Source organism: Pyxicephalus adspersus, chromosome 4 (genome assembly GCF_032062135.1).
Source record: "Pyxicephalus adspersus chromosome 4, UCB_Pads_2.0, whole genome shotgun sequence".
Taxonomy (NCBI): Eukaryota; Metazoa; Chordata; class Amphibia; order Anura; family Pyxicephalidae; genus Pyxicephalus; species Pyxicephalus adspersus.
In genome coordinates this window covers 65853993-65874241 of record NC_092861.1, presented here as the reverse complement: position 1 = coordinate 65874241, position 20249 = coordinate 65853993, and positions in this window count along the sequence as shown.

The window sequence follows — 20249 nt, the reverse complement described above, 5'->3', positions numbered from 1 at the left end:
TAAAACTGACAGTAGTTCACCCTTGCCTTCTTTATTTAAAATTAAAATAAAAGTAATAGTGTTATGTTTATACCTCAAGAAGGCTGAATTTAAAAAGGACTTTCAGCTCTTTTGCCTACAACAGAAACACATAGCGGTGTTTTTATTTAAGCACTAAATTTCACTTTCACTAAACATTTTCTGGTGGTGAATCATTTGCTACTATTATAACACATTGACCTGGAGCATTCTTTACCAGGGCCCATTTGCTGAATGATAGATTCTCTGATTTATAGATATACCCATAAAATCTCAGCTTTTACTTCTTTGCTGGACTTTTTCCATTCGGGGAATCGCCATGAACAGGAAGCAGGCAAGTTGTATCCTCAATGAGAGGAGTACTTGACAGATGCACATATTTTTAAAAACTGAAGATTCGACTACTTATAACTTTGCCGGTACAGAACTCAATTTACTAATTGTAAGTGTCAGGCAAAAAAGTGAACTATTCATATGGATATATTTTTTGTACATAGTGATTTGAGTGCCTGAGTGACAAAACCATGAATAGTTTCTTGTAGTCTGAAAACTGAAATGTACTCATTGTTAGGAAATAAATAGTTATCGTAAAAGTCTCAAATCTCTCTCTTCTTTGGAAAAAGATGTCACTTGGGCCTGACTTTGTCATGGTAGACCGGAGAATTCTGACAGTTGGTATATGGTAGTCTCCCAAAAGCTGTATTGCACTAGGCTGATGGGCTACATCCTCTTCCCTATTTTACCAGACTTCCCTCTATTTTCCATCTGCTTCTCTTTCTTTTTCCCCTCCATGTTGTCTTGTTCTGAGTTTACTTCACTTAAACAGATAATATACCAGGATTAGAAAGATTGCTAATTTCAACAGTGATATTTGCTGGATGATGAGACTGTTTAATTTTTGACAGCTGCAGCTTGTAAAGCAGTCTGAGCAATTTTTCTCATACTTGTATTATGTATTTTAGTAAATGTTTCTTTTAAAAAATGTAAATGCACTTTCTGTGTTTCTTTTTGCTTTTTATGCTTTGTTTTCTGTTGGTTAAGTTTCTAAAAGTTTCCATGAAATATAAAATATTTAAAAACTATATACAAACCTGACTAGTATGAGTAGCAACCACTACCTCACAACAAGCTTTGTTGTTTAGGAACACAACTTGAGCACAATACTGTTTGCCATTGAAATGCATGTAATTGTGGCTGAATATTTATTCAAATACAAAAGTATTGAAAAGAACATTTATGTAAAACATTTCCCTCCACCCAAGTTTGCGTTTGTGTGTCATCTCATTTTGATCCACACTTAGATAATTTTTATGTACTCAGAGGTTGGAAAACTTACTTTACTATTCTTTACTTTCAACTTGATGCGTTTCCAGAGTTTTGTGCCAATGCAATAGGAAGACTAAAATAAATACCGTGCCAATATCTTCCATTCTCTTGATTAATTTAAAACTAAAATGAAATGAAATAAATTCATACTTAAAGAAAGTAATTGCAATGCTCAAATAAATGACTAGAACAGTCTTTAATGCATTTGTACACTAGACTTTCAAAAAAAGGTTCTCACTGTACTAATCATGTACTTATAAGTCTGAAGTCTGAAAAAAGTGGTTCTGAATGTTTAGCAGTCTTACAGCACTAACATTCTGAAATCTCATATCATGCTGTTTTGTGGTGTGCCAACATCCCTTACTTTTTGAGCCACATAAAATGTGCATATGAATACTGTAAATTTCAGATTTGTGGTTCAATACTTGCAGATATAGCAGCTGTTGGAGAATCACTTGCCTTCTTTTACAGATTTCTTTATTTATGTTTAGGACTAATTTCAGTCTATAGACAAATGTAAGACTGTTAAATCAAAAATAAATAAATAATGCATGGTTCTGGAACAACACAAACAATTCTTTTTTCCACACAAGAACCATTGAGACACATATAAATTGTTGTAAACTGCGCATACCATTATGAGATGTGTGACTTGGCAGGTAACACAAAAGTCTAAAAGAGGTAAAGTAATGTCTCCCCAACCCACCTGAAAGTTCATTCTACAAATAAAAATTGTCCCTCTTGCAAGCAGCAATAATGAAAAAATTCAGGTTGTGCTTTCACAACATATGGTGGAACATTTAATGCAGAAACATACAAACTCATTTATCATATATGTTGGCATCTGAGTCTCTAGATGATAAGATCTTTTTCTAAGGGTTCTCTAGTGATGTTATCTATTATGCATAGAATTACCTGCAATTTGACAATAGATTTAGTTATGTTTGCATTTGTTAGAAGTAGAAAAGTGTATAAGCCTTAAGAATGATTGGGGGTATTTTGAAAACTTTCACAAAAATTATTGTTTCTTGAAACTCTTATTTTCACTTTTTCTGGAAAATTTTATAAAAATGACAGTAAAATATATCCAACATCCAAGTGTTTTTCAACCGGTAGAGGTGTCACTGCATAGCCTACTGAGCATGTACATCCACCTCCAGCAACCAATAAGAATTCATCCCTCCCTATATAATCACATACTGTGAGTTTCTTTCTCATTCTAATTTTTCTTTTGATGAGGGTAGGGGTGGATAGTGTGTTAGAGGATAGGTCAGAGCTTTGTAGCTATACAACAACCTTTACAGCTAGAAAAGTTTTCCAGCAAAATTCTAGTCTCTTTAAGACTTTGTGTTTTGTATTGTGGGAGAGGCTTGAAGTTCTTATCTGCTGAGAATGATACCTGCTTTTGTTATCCCTGTTAGTAGCTTTTCAGTGCTGCTGCTGCCGTCTATTAGCTCAGTGAGGCAGCAGCCACCATTATTACACAGAACAAACTTGACATTTTAATTTTTTTTAATTAAGTTCTTCAGGCCTTTTTTGTGTTTAAGACAGTTTACAGTGGGGACGTTATATAGGGGTATATATCAAAGGATTCATAGTTTACAATGAATCATTTACTGGTATACACCACAGATTAGGCAGTTGTGATTCTGAGATTATCCATTCCCACACTCAAAACAAAAATGTAAACCAAATGTATATTTAAAATTCATATGAGCAAACATTTGAGCAAAGATCAGTTGAACACTAAAACCTTTAGGCATGAGGCTGCTTGGCTCCAGAGTGATGCTCCTGGATGCTGAGACTCATCCAGTGATTGCTCACTGAGTAGCTGAGGGAGCTCCTAAAAGGCAACCCTACCCCTAAAGACTCAAACTGCATTCCAGTCTGGACCTGATTTCAATTTTAAAATTAAAATATGAAACATCTGGGGAAAATCTGTCAATCAATATGGCTTGAAGTTCATCAAACCCCAACTAAAGTCTGGGGTTGGGGTGACAAATCCTGTTATTATAATCTGGACATTTTTTAGGCTGATAGGAAAATTATTCTCAAAACAGGGCAAAGGTATCTGGGCACTGCTTTAGGGGAGATTAAACAATACAAAACTGTAAATGGGGGATAAACATGAATATATAGCTCATCACACTGAAATCCACATTGATCTAGAAAAATATAGCATAGATATTCAGCTATCTTTACACCACTCAAATGCACACTGAAAAATGGAGGGGACTGGCACATACCAAAGCCCCTATTACTGGTCATACAAACCCACCTTTTTTTAGTAGAGAACAAGTTAAATCCATTCTTGTTTTATTGCATTTTGTTTATATTGTGTTTGTTGATTTTTTTTTCTCTTTCTTTTTTTTTTTCTTAAAAACAAAAAGAATAACTAAAATTGATATGTACACTCATTACTCAGCATATGTGTCCTATATTCCAGGGTGCTCCAATAACCCACATCAGACTTTCTTTGACACAACTGACATAGCTAATTTATTCCAACACAAAAGCACAAGGAGCAATGAACTGTTGTTATGAGGTTTAACAATATATCTTCTAATTGTTCATGCAGAGCAAAGCATCAGCTTTGGTTTAATACCTCTTCTCAGTAGCACACCCTCAGCTTTCATTTGTTCCCCTCATTATCCTGTTGAGCTCCCGGGAGTGAAGAGAATACCCAGTATGTCTGGGTATGGAGGAACATGTAGGTCACCTAATGAGCTTGATATATTAGGCAATCCAAGACTGGAAAATATAGAGTATCATGGATGAACGTGAGTGATGCAGCAAACCTGGAATACATTTCTTAAAAAATATTTGCTATTAGATAGCAAATGTTATTATTCCTGGGCCAGATCCATTCCAAGTTTGTTATATCACCCAGGTTCACCCATGATACTCTATCTTCTCCAGTCTTGGAGGGCTTTATTAAAGCAGGCCCATTGTGACAAAAGTGATCCAATCACTAACCCTGTCACATGTGAAGTCAATAGCTCTGTGAAAGTTAATTCATAGCTTACACTGGGGGGGAATCTTCATATCAATGACAGAGCAATGGAAAAGGCAAGGTTAATACCTGCTGCAAGGGAGATGGGAATTAAAGAGAGATGATAGAAGTGTTCATCCCTAAACTCATTGTAAAGAATGCTAATTACCTGGATATGAAGCTGAGCTTTTGGTGGCAGTAGTCCAGTCACACCTGATAAAAGCAAGCAGATAACTATGTGACAAGTTGTGTTACAGTAATCCGAACATCTGAGCTATATACTTAGGCTGCATACACACGTGCAATTATTGTCGTTGGAAAGGGTCTTTCACGATCCTTTCCAAGGACTAACGACTGCACGATGCATGAACGAGTGCTGTACATACATCACCGTTCTGCTCTAAGGAGAGGGGAGGGGGAGAGCGACAGAGTGACACCCTGCTGTGCGCTCCCCCCCCCTTCCCTTGCATTAGGATTGTTCATCGTCTATCGTCTGTGGATCCGCCAGGATGGCCGTTCGCAGATGGACGAAGGGTCCTGTACACACGCTAGATTCTCGTCCGATATCGGCCTCGAGCCTATTATCAACAAACATTGGACTTGTGTACGTAGCTTTATTCTAGGCCTGTAAGCAGAAGGTAATAAAGGCCTAGAATCAGAACACTTACCAGACATGCTGTATTTTTTACAACCAGGTAAAAATGTCATTTCTTAGTTATTCGTCCACTTTAAGTAAACCTGTTACTTTACTGTGATTGGGCAATTGTGGGTTCATTTAGGGAAACACTTCAAAACCCAGCTATACCAGAAACACCTTTATAGTGGCTAGTGGCTTTGACATTCAAACAACCGTATTTAGTAAAGGGCAAAGTAAAATATTTTGATTTTTTTTTTTTTAAGATTGAAGAGAAATTTTCTGACTGAGCTGATAATAGTGGCATTATCTAAATGTGGAAGTCAATGGGAGATGCCCTGATCCTGTTAGATTCTGTCAGAGATGGAGCCTATTCAGAATAACATGTTCTGTTTTGAAAAGATCACAGGTTTAAAATTGCTGTCTTGAATTTCTCTTGTTTCACCCTAACCTTGTCTCATTATTAGTTTAGAAGCAGGTTTTGTGTTTTTGTTCCTCCAACAAGTGTGTGAACCTACATTTACTCATCATCTGCACATGCTGTGACCTGTTGTTCAACACAAACTAAAAAATTGAAACATTTTACAAGCCTTGCATGACGCGCAGTGGATTTGAATGCAATTTATAATAAAATATATCTTTATTTGAATGTTGGATACGGAGCGGCTGTGTGATAGTACATTTCAGTCACAGCATCCCTGTATTACCATCCCTGCAGTGTGGCTACTGTGATGTTTTGTGACAATCCTGATTACTTTGGTCACTTTTTTGTCACAAGTGTTGGAGGGCATAGCACACAAAGGGACTGTACTGGCTGAAACAGCACAATTCAAGGGTTTCCGGATGGAAAGCACAGCTGCCTCCTTGTCAGGGTGCCCCCACGCTATTGAAAAGATCCTAGCTGCATGGCTGGAGGAGACGCAGACAGAGAGAGGGGGTGGGCCAGGCCTGATTGGTTAGGAAAAAAAACGACATCAGACTAAGGATTAAATGGCATCGTGAGAAAAATATGTATTTATTCTGAAGCGAAAGCAGAGCGGGGGATGGGGCATGATGACTACTAATCCTGTGCAATTTAGAAAAGAGTCACTTGCTCTTCCAGCCGCACAGCTGAGGGCACCCGCAGAGCTCTCTCTGATTAACCCCAATCGCTGCAAGGAGCATGTGACCTGACTAAACCTTGTGATGTGACTGAGTGCATTTCCCAATACAAATAGCCCATGATAGGAAGGCTTATGTACAGCTATTTCTTCTCACTTGCCAGGAAGTCAAGTGCTAGTAATAAACCAACATAAGTAAACTACATATGGCCTTAAAAAAGGAAACAGTTGTGGAGAAAGATACACAAGCAGACAGCAGAGTGACACAGGGCCAGGTTACCCTATATATATATATATATATATATATATATATATAGGGTAACCTGGCCTGGATATATATATATATATCTATATAAATATATCTATATATATATATGTACCTTTTTTTACAGAAGTAATTGTAGCATAATTGTTTTGCGATACTACTTTAGGGCTAAAACAAAACTAAAATGTAATATATATTTATATTAGGTATACAGTCGCATGTGCTGGCTGTATTAGTAACACACTTCCTGTCCTATGAAAGATGCAGCATCATCAACCCAGGCTCTACCCCAACACTTTATACTACAAATACCTCCTTTTCTCTAGTACATAGGGATGACGTAGTAGCTGATATGATTATTTTCAATTATAGTATAGTGCACAGGATGTAACAAGCACATTGGAATTGTTACAAGGTCAACATGTATTTTTTTGAACTTGCTGAAAATGAACGCATTCACCAACTCTAAGAATTATCAAGTTCCATAAATGTATAATGTTGGGTTTAGATATGTTTTAAAGCCCAAGAGCTTTGGCCCTGCACCACAATTTAGTGAACCTGTGGCCTGCAGAGTTGAAGCAACATTGCAGTAACTGCTGGTTTTCATTATTATAAAAAATATTATTATTTCTATTATTATTAATAATAATAAACAGGATTTATATAGCGCCAACATATTACGCAGCGCTGTACATTAAATAGGGGTTGCAAATGACAGGTGAATACAGACAGTGACACAGGAGAAGGTAACCCTGCCCTGAAGAGCTTGTCCAATCCTGGAATATAGCTCATGACTACTACTTTTATTGCTTTTTTTAACTAAAGCTAAAATTTTGCTTTAATCAAAGATTCAGATCTCTTCCATCTCTAAAACAGTTCAAGAGGATTGTTGCATTATCCCTAATAACAACATCTCCATTGGTAGGCTTTAGATTTGCTGCATTACCTATTCCCCGCTTCTGAGGCAGCTGAACTCAAGAAACATTTGTACCCACATCTAAAGTCAAATGATTCTAACTGCCACTGTATACAGGGCTTTTGAAGTCTTTACTAAGTTTGCACAAAGTGACTGATTCCGTGCATTTTGTGGTCTATAGGTCCAAAAAGGTTGGCGACCACTGATATAAAGAATGCAATGGTTGCTGGTGCTGGCCTCATGATAAAATTGCTGGTTGCCCGGCTTTGCCTTGCTTTGATATTTCTGAATCACAGACCTAAGAAAAGCATGCAGTACATAAATGTCATAGGAAGATCTGAATTTATTTATAGTTTTACCATTTTAGTGACTAAGAAGGTATAAAACTAAAGAATCATAATACAAAGGCAGGTAACATTTTATGAAAGAGAGAGCAGTGATGGCAACATATATACAAGTATTTTATGTTATTTGTCAAAATTTTCTTTCGATCCAGGAAAAAAATTCTGTTAGTATTAGCACAGATGTCATGAAAAAGACTTTTGTAACAAAATAAATAGCTTGCTACTTTTCCTAGGGAACAAACAGTTTTCACACCCCAACATTTTTATGTTTAACACGGTATGTGTACACGGTATTAATTAATCAAAATGTGTGCACAATGAAGAAGAAACTCATATATATACTACTGGCTACTTTATTAGATACCTTGTATGTACCATCACACAGCTGCTCCATTTCAACGTTCATATAAAGACATATTGGACCCTCTTTTGACTTTAGAACTGCTGTGATTTTTGTTGCAAGTATTTTACAAAGTTTTGGAAACATTCCTCACTGGTTCATATTGACATGAACGCATCAAGAATCAAGCTATTGATGGCTGCACAATAATTATGCTAATTTCCCATTTCTCTATATCTCAAAGGTGCTCTGCAGGATTGAGATCTGGTGGCTGTGAAGGCCATTTGAGTGTAATGAACCCATTGTCATGTAGCACTTTGAGATGATTTGAACTTTGTGACATAGTGCTTTATCCTGCTGGTAGTAGCCATCTGAATGTTGCAGCAGAAAACAAAACCAGACCAGATAGAAGATGATGTGTGATGTGTGTGAAAATTCCAGCCGATCAGCAGTTTCTAAAATACTAACCAAGCACTAAAATACTAACCAAGCACAACAATCATACCATTTTCAAAGTCAATTAAATCACATTTCTTCTCTATTCTGATGATCACTTTAAACATTATCAGATCAACTTGACAATGTTTACATGCCTAAATGCATTGAATTTCTGCCATGTGAGTGGCTGATTAGAACTTTAGGCTAAAATGCAGGTGAACAGGTATACCTAAGAAACTGACTACTGAGTGTATATGTGTGTATTGTGAATACCACTAACCTGGTGCTATATATATATATATATATATATATATATATATATTCTAAGGTATAATAAAAATGCCTAAATCATGAACAGCATCAGAATGACTCAGTTCTTGCTGTTCATGTTTGGAAGATAATTGGAAAGCTCATTTATATGTCACTGTCACGGAAAGGTCTGACTGACATGCTCCTATATTCTCTGTTGGGCTCTGTCATTTTCACATTTGCATTGAAATTCTCCTGGGACCTCTCTGGCACAAAGTATCCATTTTTTCTTTCCTGTGTAAAATCGAAGTTGCATGCCTCCTAGTTTGTTTCATGTATCCACTGGCAGGAGTCATTGAAATTGCAAATCTTGTAAGGAAATGGGATGAGCTTCTCTGCTGCCTTCAGGGAGCCGAGTGGATAAAAGGGGTCTATTAAAATCCACCGAGCAAAACTAGAGAACAACAGCATGAAAGTAGTAAATTGTCACTTTTACAAACACAGATACGACCTTTTAAAGGTTACTTAGTACCAAAAAAGTGCAATAATATCACTTGTAAAAATGTTCTCAGCAATTTGGCTTACACATATTTTATTGTTTTTAAATGTAGTACTGATGTTTTGTATTCTTTAATACTGTTTCTATTTGGTGACCAATAACCCGTTCTTGATATTCACAAATAATTGTATAAACATTTATTTGTCCTAATATAATTTCCATATTCCTTGATTTTTTCTACATATATTAAACCAATTAATGTAACTGGAGGAGATAGTATAGCCCTTCCCCAGGTTGATATGTTGTGGTAGGCTTCAGGTGACATCTTCATTTTAATGTAGCAGGTAATGCAGCAGATGTCAAGCACCAATATCTGCACTTGTTGTAGTAATGAGGAATAACTCCAAGGAAAAAGATAACAAGCAGCAGTCCCTCGGATTCTATACCATGTAATGTGATTCTTGGTATCATCATAGGCCTCACATTGACACTAATAAAGTTACAGCCAGATAATGTTTGAAGTTATAACCAAAAGACTTAAAGCGCAAGTAAACAAAAAAAAACTCACTCACCTTTCTACAGATTTGTCAATCTCTGTGAAGGTTTCCTGGATTGGATCCCACACTATCCAGTTATCCGCCCTTTTTTTCCACGCACGGATAAGTCTCAGCATCTGAGCATGAAATGTATGTTTAACTTGAGTATGATGTCTGGTACTACTAACCCTTACTAACCCTAACCCTACTAACTTTTAAAACATAACAATAATAATGTTTAAAAGTAAACATATTACTAATATTTTTACTTTACATAATAGATTGGCACTCTATTTTTTCCATTTACAGCAGGCCACATCACCTGACCTTGGGTTTGCACAGTGAGAGATCAAGTGACGTAGGCAGAATTTGGAAGAAGAAAGAAGATGGCGGCGCCTGGTGCTTTCTCTCTTACAGGACAAAGGCAGGCCAGAACAACGTAGGAGCTCAGGAGCGATTGAGAAATCTGCAGAAGCAAAGGTGACTGAGGTTTTTTTTTTAGTTTAGTTTCACTTTAAGGTACTCGGTGTGTCCATTAGTGGTTGTGAATAGTAGGGGATTCACCAAATACTCATCAGATCATGTTCAAAAGGCAGCTAACCCAAATATCAACCCATTCACAATATTGTTTGCACAATATTTAAGTTCAGCTTAACATCATCCCATTCATTAAGCAATCCTACTTGAAAAATAAAAACATTAAAACATTGGCATATTTTGAAAGTGCAAAGCATGACCTATCTATATATTGGGTCAGAGATTAGCACTCTGGTCTTTGCAATGCTAGGTCCCAGGTTCAAATCTTGTCCAGAACACTGTATGCATGGAGTTTGCAGGTTCTCCCTGTGTTTGTGTGGGTTTGCTCCGGGTACTCTGATTTTCTCCCTCAATGCAAAAACATGCAGATAGGTTATTTGGCTTCCCCCTAAAATTGTCCTTAGACTGTATTAATGATATATGACAGAAGTAGGGACATTAGATTGTGAGCTTCTTTGAGGAACAGCTAGTGACATAACTATGGACTTTGTACAGTGCTGTGTAATATGTTGGCACTATATAAATTCTGTATAATAATAATAAACATAATAATCTATATAAAAAGACTTACTTAGATACTTAGATTTTTGACTAAAATAGGCAGATTAATATTTGTATCATTATTATATCATATGGTACTTCATGGAGGAACAGGAAAAGAGGAAAACCATGTCAAAGTTGCTGTTCCAGCATAAATACAGCTGACCTCTTTGTGTAACACTTAAGGCTGCAAGTAGGTAATGATGGAATCAAACCTTTTCGGTTTTCCTCCACTACACCATTTGTCTTCTACAGCTAAAAAAGCAGCAGGGCTAGTAATAACAGATATAGCACCATAATATGCACGATAAACACATTTTGGCTTCAAAAAGAATCTTTTGTTATTAGCCCTGGTCCATGGCCTGGCAGACTGGAGAAGTTCTCAGTTTACTATATATGTCCTGTGTAGCCCACTTTGCAGCATTGCTTTCAAGAATGCATTTAAAAGGCTAATAATGTTCCCCCAACTGCAGAAACTAGTCACCTCAAGCTCTAAAAAAGTAGCTTTTTCCCAAATAAATTGGGCCTGGTAAGGGAAAAAATTGTAGTCGCCTCTGTCTAACATTGTGCTTAACTGAGCACACAATGCTAGTACTGTTGCTTACTGCTACCCCATGTTTCCCCATACCCACTTTTTTTTTGTTCTGTATAAAGGTTTGCTTCTAATAATGATACTGTTGATGTCGCTTTTTTTTTTTTTTACATTCATCACAAATGCATGCCTCATCTCATCATAACAGGAATAGTGCTATTAAACTATATGGAATGCCCTTCTAGAGTAGAGCACTTTTACCTTGCAACATTTTACTGAGACGCTCTTGTCCACAGCCTAGCAAAGAGTTTTGTCGAAAATGATTTTAGCAGAGTTTTTTTTCTGTATTCTTCCATTCCCTAAATACTCTTTTAGAGTAAAAATATCTAGTTTTAGCAAAAGTTGTGATTAGAGAGATTTGATTTTGTGAAGCCCTGATTTAGCACTTATTGATTCCTCTGAATATTTGGCACATAGCTCTGTCTGATATGCAGCAAAATACACATTTTAGAAATGCAGGCAATCATCATTTAGAAATTGTATTATTCTCTGCAGATTGAACAAATCTATAACCATATCAGTTTAGGACAGTACGAAATCTGCAAGTCACTAACTTTCTTACTTTTCAAATGGTTTGCTCATGAGCCCTTGTGATTTGTGTATTTCATGATTCAGGTGAGCAGTAGAATACGACACAAATACAATTGAAGCTCTATAGTTAAACAGCTAGGTATAGTTGTGCTTTTGTGGAGATTAAATATCATGCATCTGATGTGTAACTTAAAGTTGTTCTTTCCTCCTAGTGTGGGAGATAATGACCATTCCAGTGTTTCTCAACCAGGGTTTTGTGGCACCCTAGGATTCCTCCTGAGGTTGCTTGGGGGTTCGTTTAGCAATGAGCAATTTGTGCCTTCCAGTTTAGTTTTACTGACATCAACATTTTTTGTCTATCTGTACAAGTGACATGTTTCCCAATGTATTGGGAATGTATTGTGAGCTGTGGCTTTTGTAGTAATAGCAGGCATTCCTGAAGACCTCGAAATGATCTCCCCCATGTCAAAAGGGTTAAGAACAGCTGCTCTATGCAGTTGGGCTTTTTGGGTGCAAGAGGGATGACCAATTCAGATTCTTCAAGTAAATGTATTTGTAAAGGCAGTAAAGACCTTAGCAGTAAAGGCTAAATTAAAATGGTTCTGTGTGCATTTTAGCATGCGTGGTAACACATGTACATAGGTGTGAATGCAACTATAAAGTTTTATTTTCATTTTCACATTAAACTTCAGTGCAAATGAGCCAAACACACAAAATAAAGTGACAAATAATAAAATAGGGAATACATTTTAGCATAGCTAACTGAAAGATGTAATGAAAAGCAATTAGCATATCTGAGCACAGGGAAACAATGTGAAAAGTGTTCACTCATATCTACATTAAAACCTTTACTGAGTTGATTTTTGCCATAAGGAGATCCCTCTTCAGTTCCTGACCTAAAGACATACCAGGAAAATAGAGAAAAGTCCCTTAACTGTGAACAAAATTTTCATTTCAGACAGCTGTTGAATATTATTAATTCCAGGCATTATTAATAATAATAATAATAATAATAAATATATATATATATATATATATATATATATATAGTTATATAAAGTCCTATGTATTTTATTTTTATTACAACAGCATTTGTTTTACATCATTTCCCCCGAAAAATATTTCATGACAATTTATGTTTTAGGAGCAGTCAATAGTGTACAATAAACTAGCGAAAAGTAAAAATGAACAAAGGTTGATCAGTCAGTTCACTTTCAGCTTACTCTCCCACTTAGTATTTGGCAAGGGATTCTGGGAGATGGCCAAATGGCACAGTTCTCTGAATGGATGCTATTTAAAATGTCCTGATCATATTGTTCTATTCAGATTAGTGATTTGATGAAGAAAGATTAATTTCTCTTAGTTCCAGCACAATATTAACCAGAGGGAGATACACTGTATGACATTATAAACATTTGAATTAAATGGCTGTGTGCAAGAACATGCATACTAGTTATTTGATCTTAGTGTTGGACTGATTCCAGCTAACTAGGTTGTAATTTTGTTCACATACACTAGCGGTTAAACTGAATGAACCTGCATCTAATTTTCTGTTCTGAGGGGGTTTTCCTTACACACGGATTTATATCCAGTGACTAATAACCTTCCTGTAGTGAGCATACAACTCTGTTTTATTGGAAGGAGAAAGTTTGTTCAGCAGAGAGCAGTGTTAACCGATTTAGACTCTTGGTATTGCAATATTTCTAGCAGTGCTTTTTTTATTGTTAAATAGATTGTATTATCATGATTATCAATACAGAAATGTAAAAAAAATATTTTTATTGGCTTTGTAATTTAGAAATATGCAAATCAGTCATGATTTATCTTCCCACTGATACCTGATATGCACTGTTTTACAGTCAAAATGCTGAGGGAATGACGATCTGGTTGGAACATCCACTAGAATCAACAGACTTGGTTGCGGCAAATGAATATAATGAATAAGTAAGTAGGATTTGAAATTGTCAGCTGGTTCTCTACAAGCAGTAAAATGCACTTCTAACACTAATACAAGCTCATTTTTCTTACATTTTACCTCATATATTATCAGGTAAACCATATAATATCTGATGAGCACAAGGTTTTTTATCTTATCATCTTTGCATAATTTACTATACATTGCAATTTCCAGATATCTGATAAAAAATTAAATATAAAAATGGGAGCTGCCAACGCTCATCTCAAAATGCTAAATGCATGATTCTTGAAATACTTGTTTTGAGCGGGTGTTATTTTTTTCTTTCTTGGTGGCTGATTTGACATCCATACCTAACAGCACTGTCCATTCCTTTATACTGCCCATTTGATTGCTGCAAAGAGTTGCTTGTTTTTATCACAATGGTAACACAAATTGCTTTGTTAAAATATTACACAAATAATTAAAACTCACATTTTTAGAACTGTAGAAATTGTGTAGTTGTAAAAAGGACACACACTAATTTATGTACTTTGTTGGTGGTGACAGCAGTGACAGCCTAGAACTATACAGCCTTTGAAACTGCAAAATATTTGTGAACTTTTGAGTGTGACCAATTAAGGAACACCAGGCAAGTGCCAGTCCCAGCAGTGGTTCGAGTAGAAGAAATGCAGTATCTGTCTCAAGACTCCATCAGCACCAGTAACCTGAATAATAGAAAATAATTCCAGTATCTAACTGCAGTAAGCTATCCAGTCACAGTATTTATGTACATTCCTTTGATACCCAATTCCAACACAACTTTTAGTCCCTATAGCAGAAAAAGGAAACAGCGGCATGGGCACCCTAATGTCCAAGTGTTATTCTATATCAACAGCAGTGACCTGACTAATAGCATTAGTGTACAACACTGAAACAGCTGCTGAAGCACATTGCTGAATTTTAAAGGGTTTAGGTAGAGCATAGCTTTCAGCATCAAAGATGCCTGCTTCTCCTCCCCTGGTCACTTATTGGTGCATTAGATAATATGGGGGAAGCAGCTTTGAAAAACAGATTTAGAAAGAATACCAACGTTGTTTTGTTCTATCAGAACCCAATATGTTTATTTTATTATTAAAAAATAGGGACTTTAGGAGGTTGAAAAACAGTTTTTCAATTAATTGAAACATTTATTGATTAACATACCACATCAATTATACAAACACATTAAAATCATTTAAAATCATATACATAAATCTCTCTTTATTCTTAATTGTTCTTTGTTCATTCCTCGACGCGTTTCGTGGAAACGGTTTACTTCTTCAGGAGGAAAACAAATAGAGAGAATTTAAGGTAGAATGGTCAGTTCTCTGATTGTGTGATCCCCTCAGGCATTGGTTTCGGGGTCCAAAAGGAAAAGAGGCAGCTATGCAGGATCTTTTTTGCAATTCAACTAAAACAAGCAAATTCAACTATTTTTACCCTTTAGATGAATATACCAGAAATATATTAGCCATTTATATAAACATCCCCTGAAGAAAATTCAGGGGATATTTATATCCTCTGCAATGGAGCCCCAGATTTTTAATGTGTATGTGCAATTGATGTGGTATGTTGATCGATAAATGTTTTAAATAACTGAAAAATTGTTTTTCAGCCTCCTAAAGTTGCTATTTTTTGAATAATAAAATAAACATGTATGGCTCCTTGGGGATGAGGCAAAATTGTGTTGAAAGCATGAAGTGTAGATAGAGTATATTCAACTATTTAGATAGTGGTTCTGTCAGAACCAAACTGAATGACTGATATTCTGGTCAAGTTTGTGATGAACTCGAATTTGAACACTAGTTCTTATATTCAGTTATTGTCCATTGTCACCAACCAAACAGATGTAAGCCTGGAGGACAACAAGGCATACAAACAGTGAAGGTTTCCTTAAACTACATCTAGGCTCTGGGCAACCTATTTAGTTCTTAATGGTCTTAAATAGAAATTGTTGGTAAGTTTTTTGCTTTGTTATTTTAACTTTCAAAGCTGCAGAGTGCAGGCCTCCCCCATGAAATTTTGTTTAAATGTAACATTCTGTTGTTTCCTGACTATTCTATGTTTTTTAATGGATAGAATCATCTACAAAACCAAAATCTTTAATAAAGCCATTTAATAACCATCCATAAAAAAATTAGGTCACAAGCAAATCAGGAAACCATAATCACTATCTGACAAACTATTTCATAAACTCCAAAGATTCCAGTTTCACTTATAACATATACAGTTCCACATATTGTTTGTGGAACTTTAATTCTCATTCCAATAAAGGTATTACCACCTCCCCTTCTCTTCTAAAATATAGACTTACTGCTCAGTTTAGTTTCTTCTATTTCCCTTCCTCCACAGACAAATCTTGTCAAAGTTTTATTCTCTCTCTTCCACAATCTAGTCTGGATGCTGTCTCTTATCGTAATTTAATTTTTCTAATTCCTCTCCCCTCCATTCTACAATCCAATTTTGCTCCCTCCTTCACAATCTGGTCTTACTTTCTTCTCAATTACTTTGCTATTCTCTAAAAGCATTATAGGTGTTTAAACTATATACCAATTTTAAGATTGCAAGTAACGGAAACAACAAGAAAATACAATCAATTGACACAATGGGTAAAATATGGAGACATAGTGCGATTGTTGTATTTTCATTTGTGGTGACATGCTTATTTCATTTGTTACATGTAATTTTTGCAGTGCTGTAGCCATCTTGTTCTGCTAAAAATAAAATCTTTTAAAGGTAACACACAAAAGTAAGACATGAAAATCTTGATAAACTGCTAAATCACGCTTTAACACCTCACACTCCTATAACCATCAACCCCAGGATTGTGTGGTAAACTGCAAAAGTCCCAACTGTGAAAAATATCTGCTTTTAAATGTTTCTTTAAAAAAGAATAATTTGACATGAAAAGGACTAGAGTTAAATTAAACCTACAGTAAATCATTCCCTTGTAAATAATTTCACCATAAACATACCAACCATCTAGTACTAGGACAGATGAGATTGGTAGCAGTAATGATAAGCTGTACTGCAAACATAAATACAGTGCCAAATATCTCAAGTTCTCAGCACATATGGACATTATTATTTGCAATTTGAATCATATATTTTTTAATAACTACAAAAAGTACTTGACACTCCCATGACACTACCCCACTATTCCATGGACAAAATTGTACACAAAACAAAAGGCTAGCTTTCAGTGTTGTAATTGAAAGTATATGTCACACCTAAATTTCTAAATATGATAAAAATATTTTTATCTTTCAAACAAAGAAAAGTATTTTATGTCTTCCTTACCTTTGTGTTCCTAGAAATCTTCAGCTGTGAAATGTGATTCATATAGCATGCTTTCATCTTCTAGATAACCAATGGCCCTGATTTATTAAAGTTCTCCAAGGCTCGAGAGAATACACTTTCACCAGTGAAGCTGGGTGATCCAGCAAATTTGGAATAGATCTGGTCCAGAATTGAAACCATTTGCTAACAAATACCTAATGACTTTTAGGAAATCCACTCCAGGTTTTCTGCATCACCCAGCTTCACTGATGAAAGTGCATTCTCTCCAGCCTTGGAGAACTTTAATAAATCAGGGCCAATGAGTTCATTAGTTATCAACTAAGTTAGGCTACCTTCAGATTGACATACAAAGGACAGAAACACTCTAGTACTTGATCTCTGAATCAAACTATCGATGTATAAAGATACAGGGGTACAGACCTTGAGCCAGAAATAATGCAATTTTGGAATCCTTCCTAATACTATAGGATGCAAAGGTAATATTTTTCTGAAAGATTTGCGATGTATTCAATATAAAATTTTGAGCATTTTTCATCAGCTCCTACCATACACAGGAATATGAAGATTTATGAATGAATAAAGCTATGTCATGCATAAAGTTCATCCTACAGTTCCATTAGTGGGCGTACCCATTAACTTTGTTCTCCTTCATTAATCTGTACTTTCTGTGGGCACTTACTCAGGCCTTTGTAGACAATAGATTCTTTTAAGCTGTGTCATAATGGTGAAGTGACAAGAACACAATAAGAGTACATATATATTTTTTGACAGCACATCCTGATATCACTTACAATATAAAATTAATGTTCACTTGAGTTATGTGTCCTATAGTAACCTCTGAAGATTTTTTTTATCCCATTTGCAATTATTTATCAAGTGATAAAATTTCAATGTATGAAGATAAGATTTTTCTGTGGTATGAGAATACTGTAATTTAACATTCTAGTATTTAGAAAGTATGTATACATTATCAATGCATACAATGCCATTGCAATGCAATATAATTTAATATATTAAGTGTTTTTTAAAGGAAAACCAAACGGACTAATTTAATTTTCTCATTGCAGATACACAGACATACACAGATACAAAAACATCTCATTTTGTGGCACGTAAATAGTATTTTAATAGGTTACAATTGTTTGTTTTGGTTTCCAAACTTATATGGCACCAACTGCAAAGTACTTTACAGAGTACAAAATACATAAATATTTGTACATAAATCTGTCATAATGATTTAGAAAAAAAAAGAAGAAATGTACCCTTCGAAATGTTTACCGGTATAAGACTGTATTAGACTAACTGCAAAACATTTTTTTGTTTAGAAAAAAAAGGAAAACTTTTTAAAATTTTGAATGCAGTATGACTAACACGTTTTGATGTTTATTTACAATGTATTCCGTATTTTTCTATTTATTTCATTATTGCACAAAAAAGTTAAAAGGAAGACTGTACAGATGCTGCAAATGCCTATCATGAAAATGATAGTTGCATAACTGTTATACTAATACAAAGTTTAAAGTGTATGCATAGCTGTCAGCTCCGCTCCCCTGATTGCTAAAGCAGGTCCGGAAAAATTCGAACTAGACATCCGAATTAACAAGGCTGTTCTCGCTTGTGAATGTTCGCCGCAAGATCGAATTTACAAATCTTGCTTGCTCATCCCTAATTACCGATCAGTTCTTGTCTCTATATTAAACACTGGTATTAGTACTATTATGGACTAAGGACTTAAGGAAATGTACAATCCTTAAAAAAATCCTTAAAATGAAAAAAAGCTCTAAACTTGGTGAGCGGTGAGCTTCTGCCAATATCAGCAAGTATACACAACATGCTTAGCGGTGCGCAGCCACCCTGCTGTGATGACAGGTCCAGGACTTGCCAATTCTGTGTTCTCAGGAGGCACTATATTTGCTGCTAGTTATACAAGTCAATCTTCTTCAGCTATTGGATGGCCACTGATGATAATATTCCTTAACCTGTGCCCCACACAGGGCCAAGCTCTACACTGTGCAGAGCAATGCGACATACATCTCCTTGCCGAATAACATGGATAACAAATAACTTTACTCACCAAAACACTGTGTCCAGTGATTCCTTAACCCCCTTATAATACACAGGTTTTAACAGAGTTTAGGAGGTAAATTTGCTGCCCTGGCTAACTGCAGCTGAAGAAACTAATACCCTGAAAGTGAAATCATATGTAATCTAGTGAGTAACAGGTGAACAAAACTAACTAGCTGTAAATAGCAGGGGTGCAGAAACATTCCAATACAAAATTATGTTAACATTCTGTTTATGTCTTGTCTGCATGCATGTCAAATTATCCTTGGATATGCAAAAATGCATTTTAGCCTGTGCTTACTTTATGTAAAACATGCAAACACAGGAGGATTTGTGGGTTTTAGAGGATTTTGTTTGATCAGCATTAGTGTGTATGTTGGAAATTAGGTCACTAACTTACATCCCTATTAGATTAGTTATATAAAGTTTATTTTTTGTATTCCTTTAATATTAATATGTAGAATATTGTTTTTTATAATAAGAACAAAAGCCCATGTTTTTGTATTTCATCATCAAAAAAATGTATATGTTTTGTTATTATTTAAAATATTTTTCTTTTGTTTGCTTTATTTCCTGTACCTACATTGTGAAACAGAAGCAAGAGCAAATGAATAATAATAATAGATTCAAATGTATTTATAAATAAAGTTATACCTTACTGAAATGCAGCCATTTGAAAAAAAAGCTTCAAACTGTTACTTGTGATTATTTATTTATTAGTGAACAGCATTAAAAAATAGTGATTCAATTAAATTAAAATCAAGGGATCTGCCAATGTGGAAAAGCATTATACACAAGTAAAACTTTGCCAGAGGGTATCATCCTAAACAACTGATAGACAGAATTATAGATCAACCGTGTAGCCTCAGAAGACATTGAACAGCAGTAGTGAATAACAAGAATGAACTCAAATCAACACAAAACGTCAAAAAGTAAAAAGCAGGAATCCAAAAAAATGCAGCAAGAATAACAACATATACAACGTAAAAGTATTCAAAATGATCCAAGTAATCAAATAATAGGCTTTACCATACTATTTTATTGAAGGTTTTACTGTATACTATGTGAGAATGTAGTGTTTTGTTTTCTTTT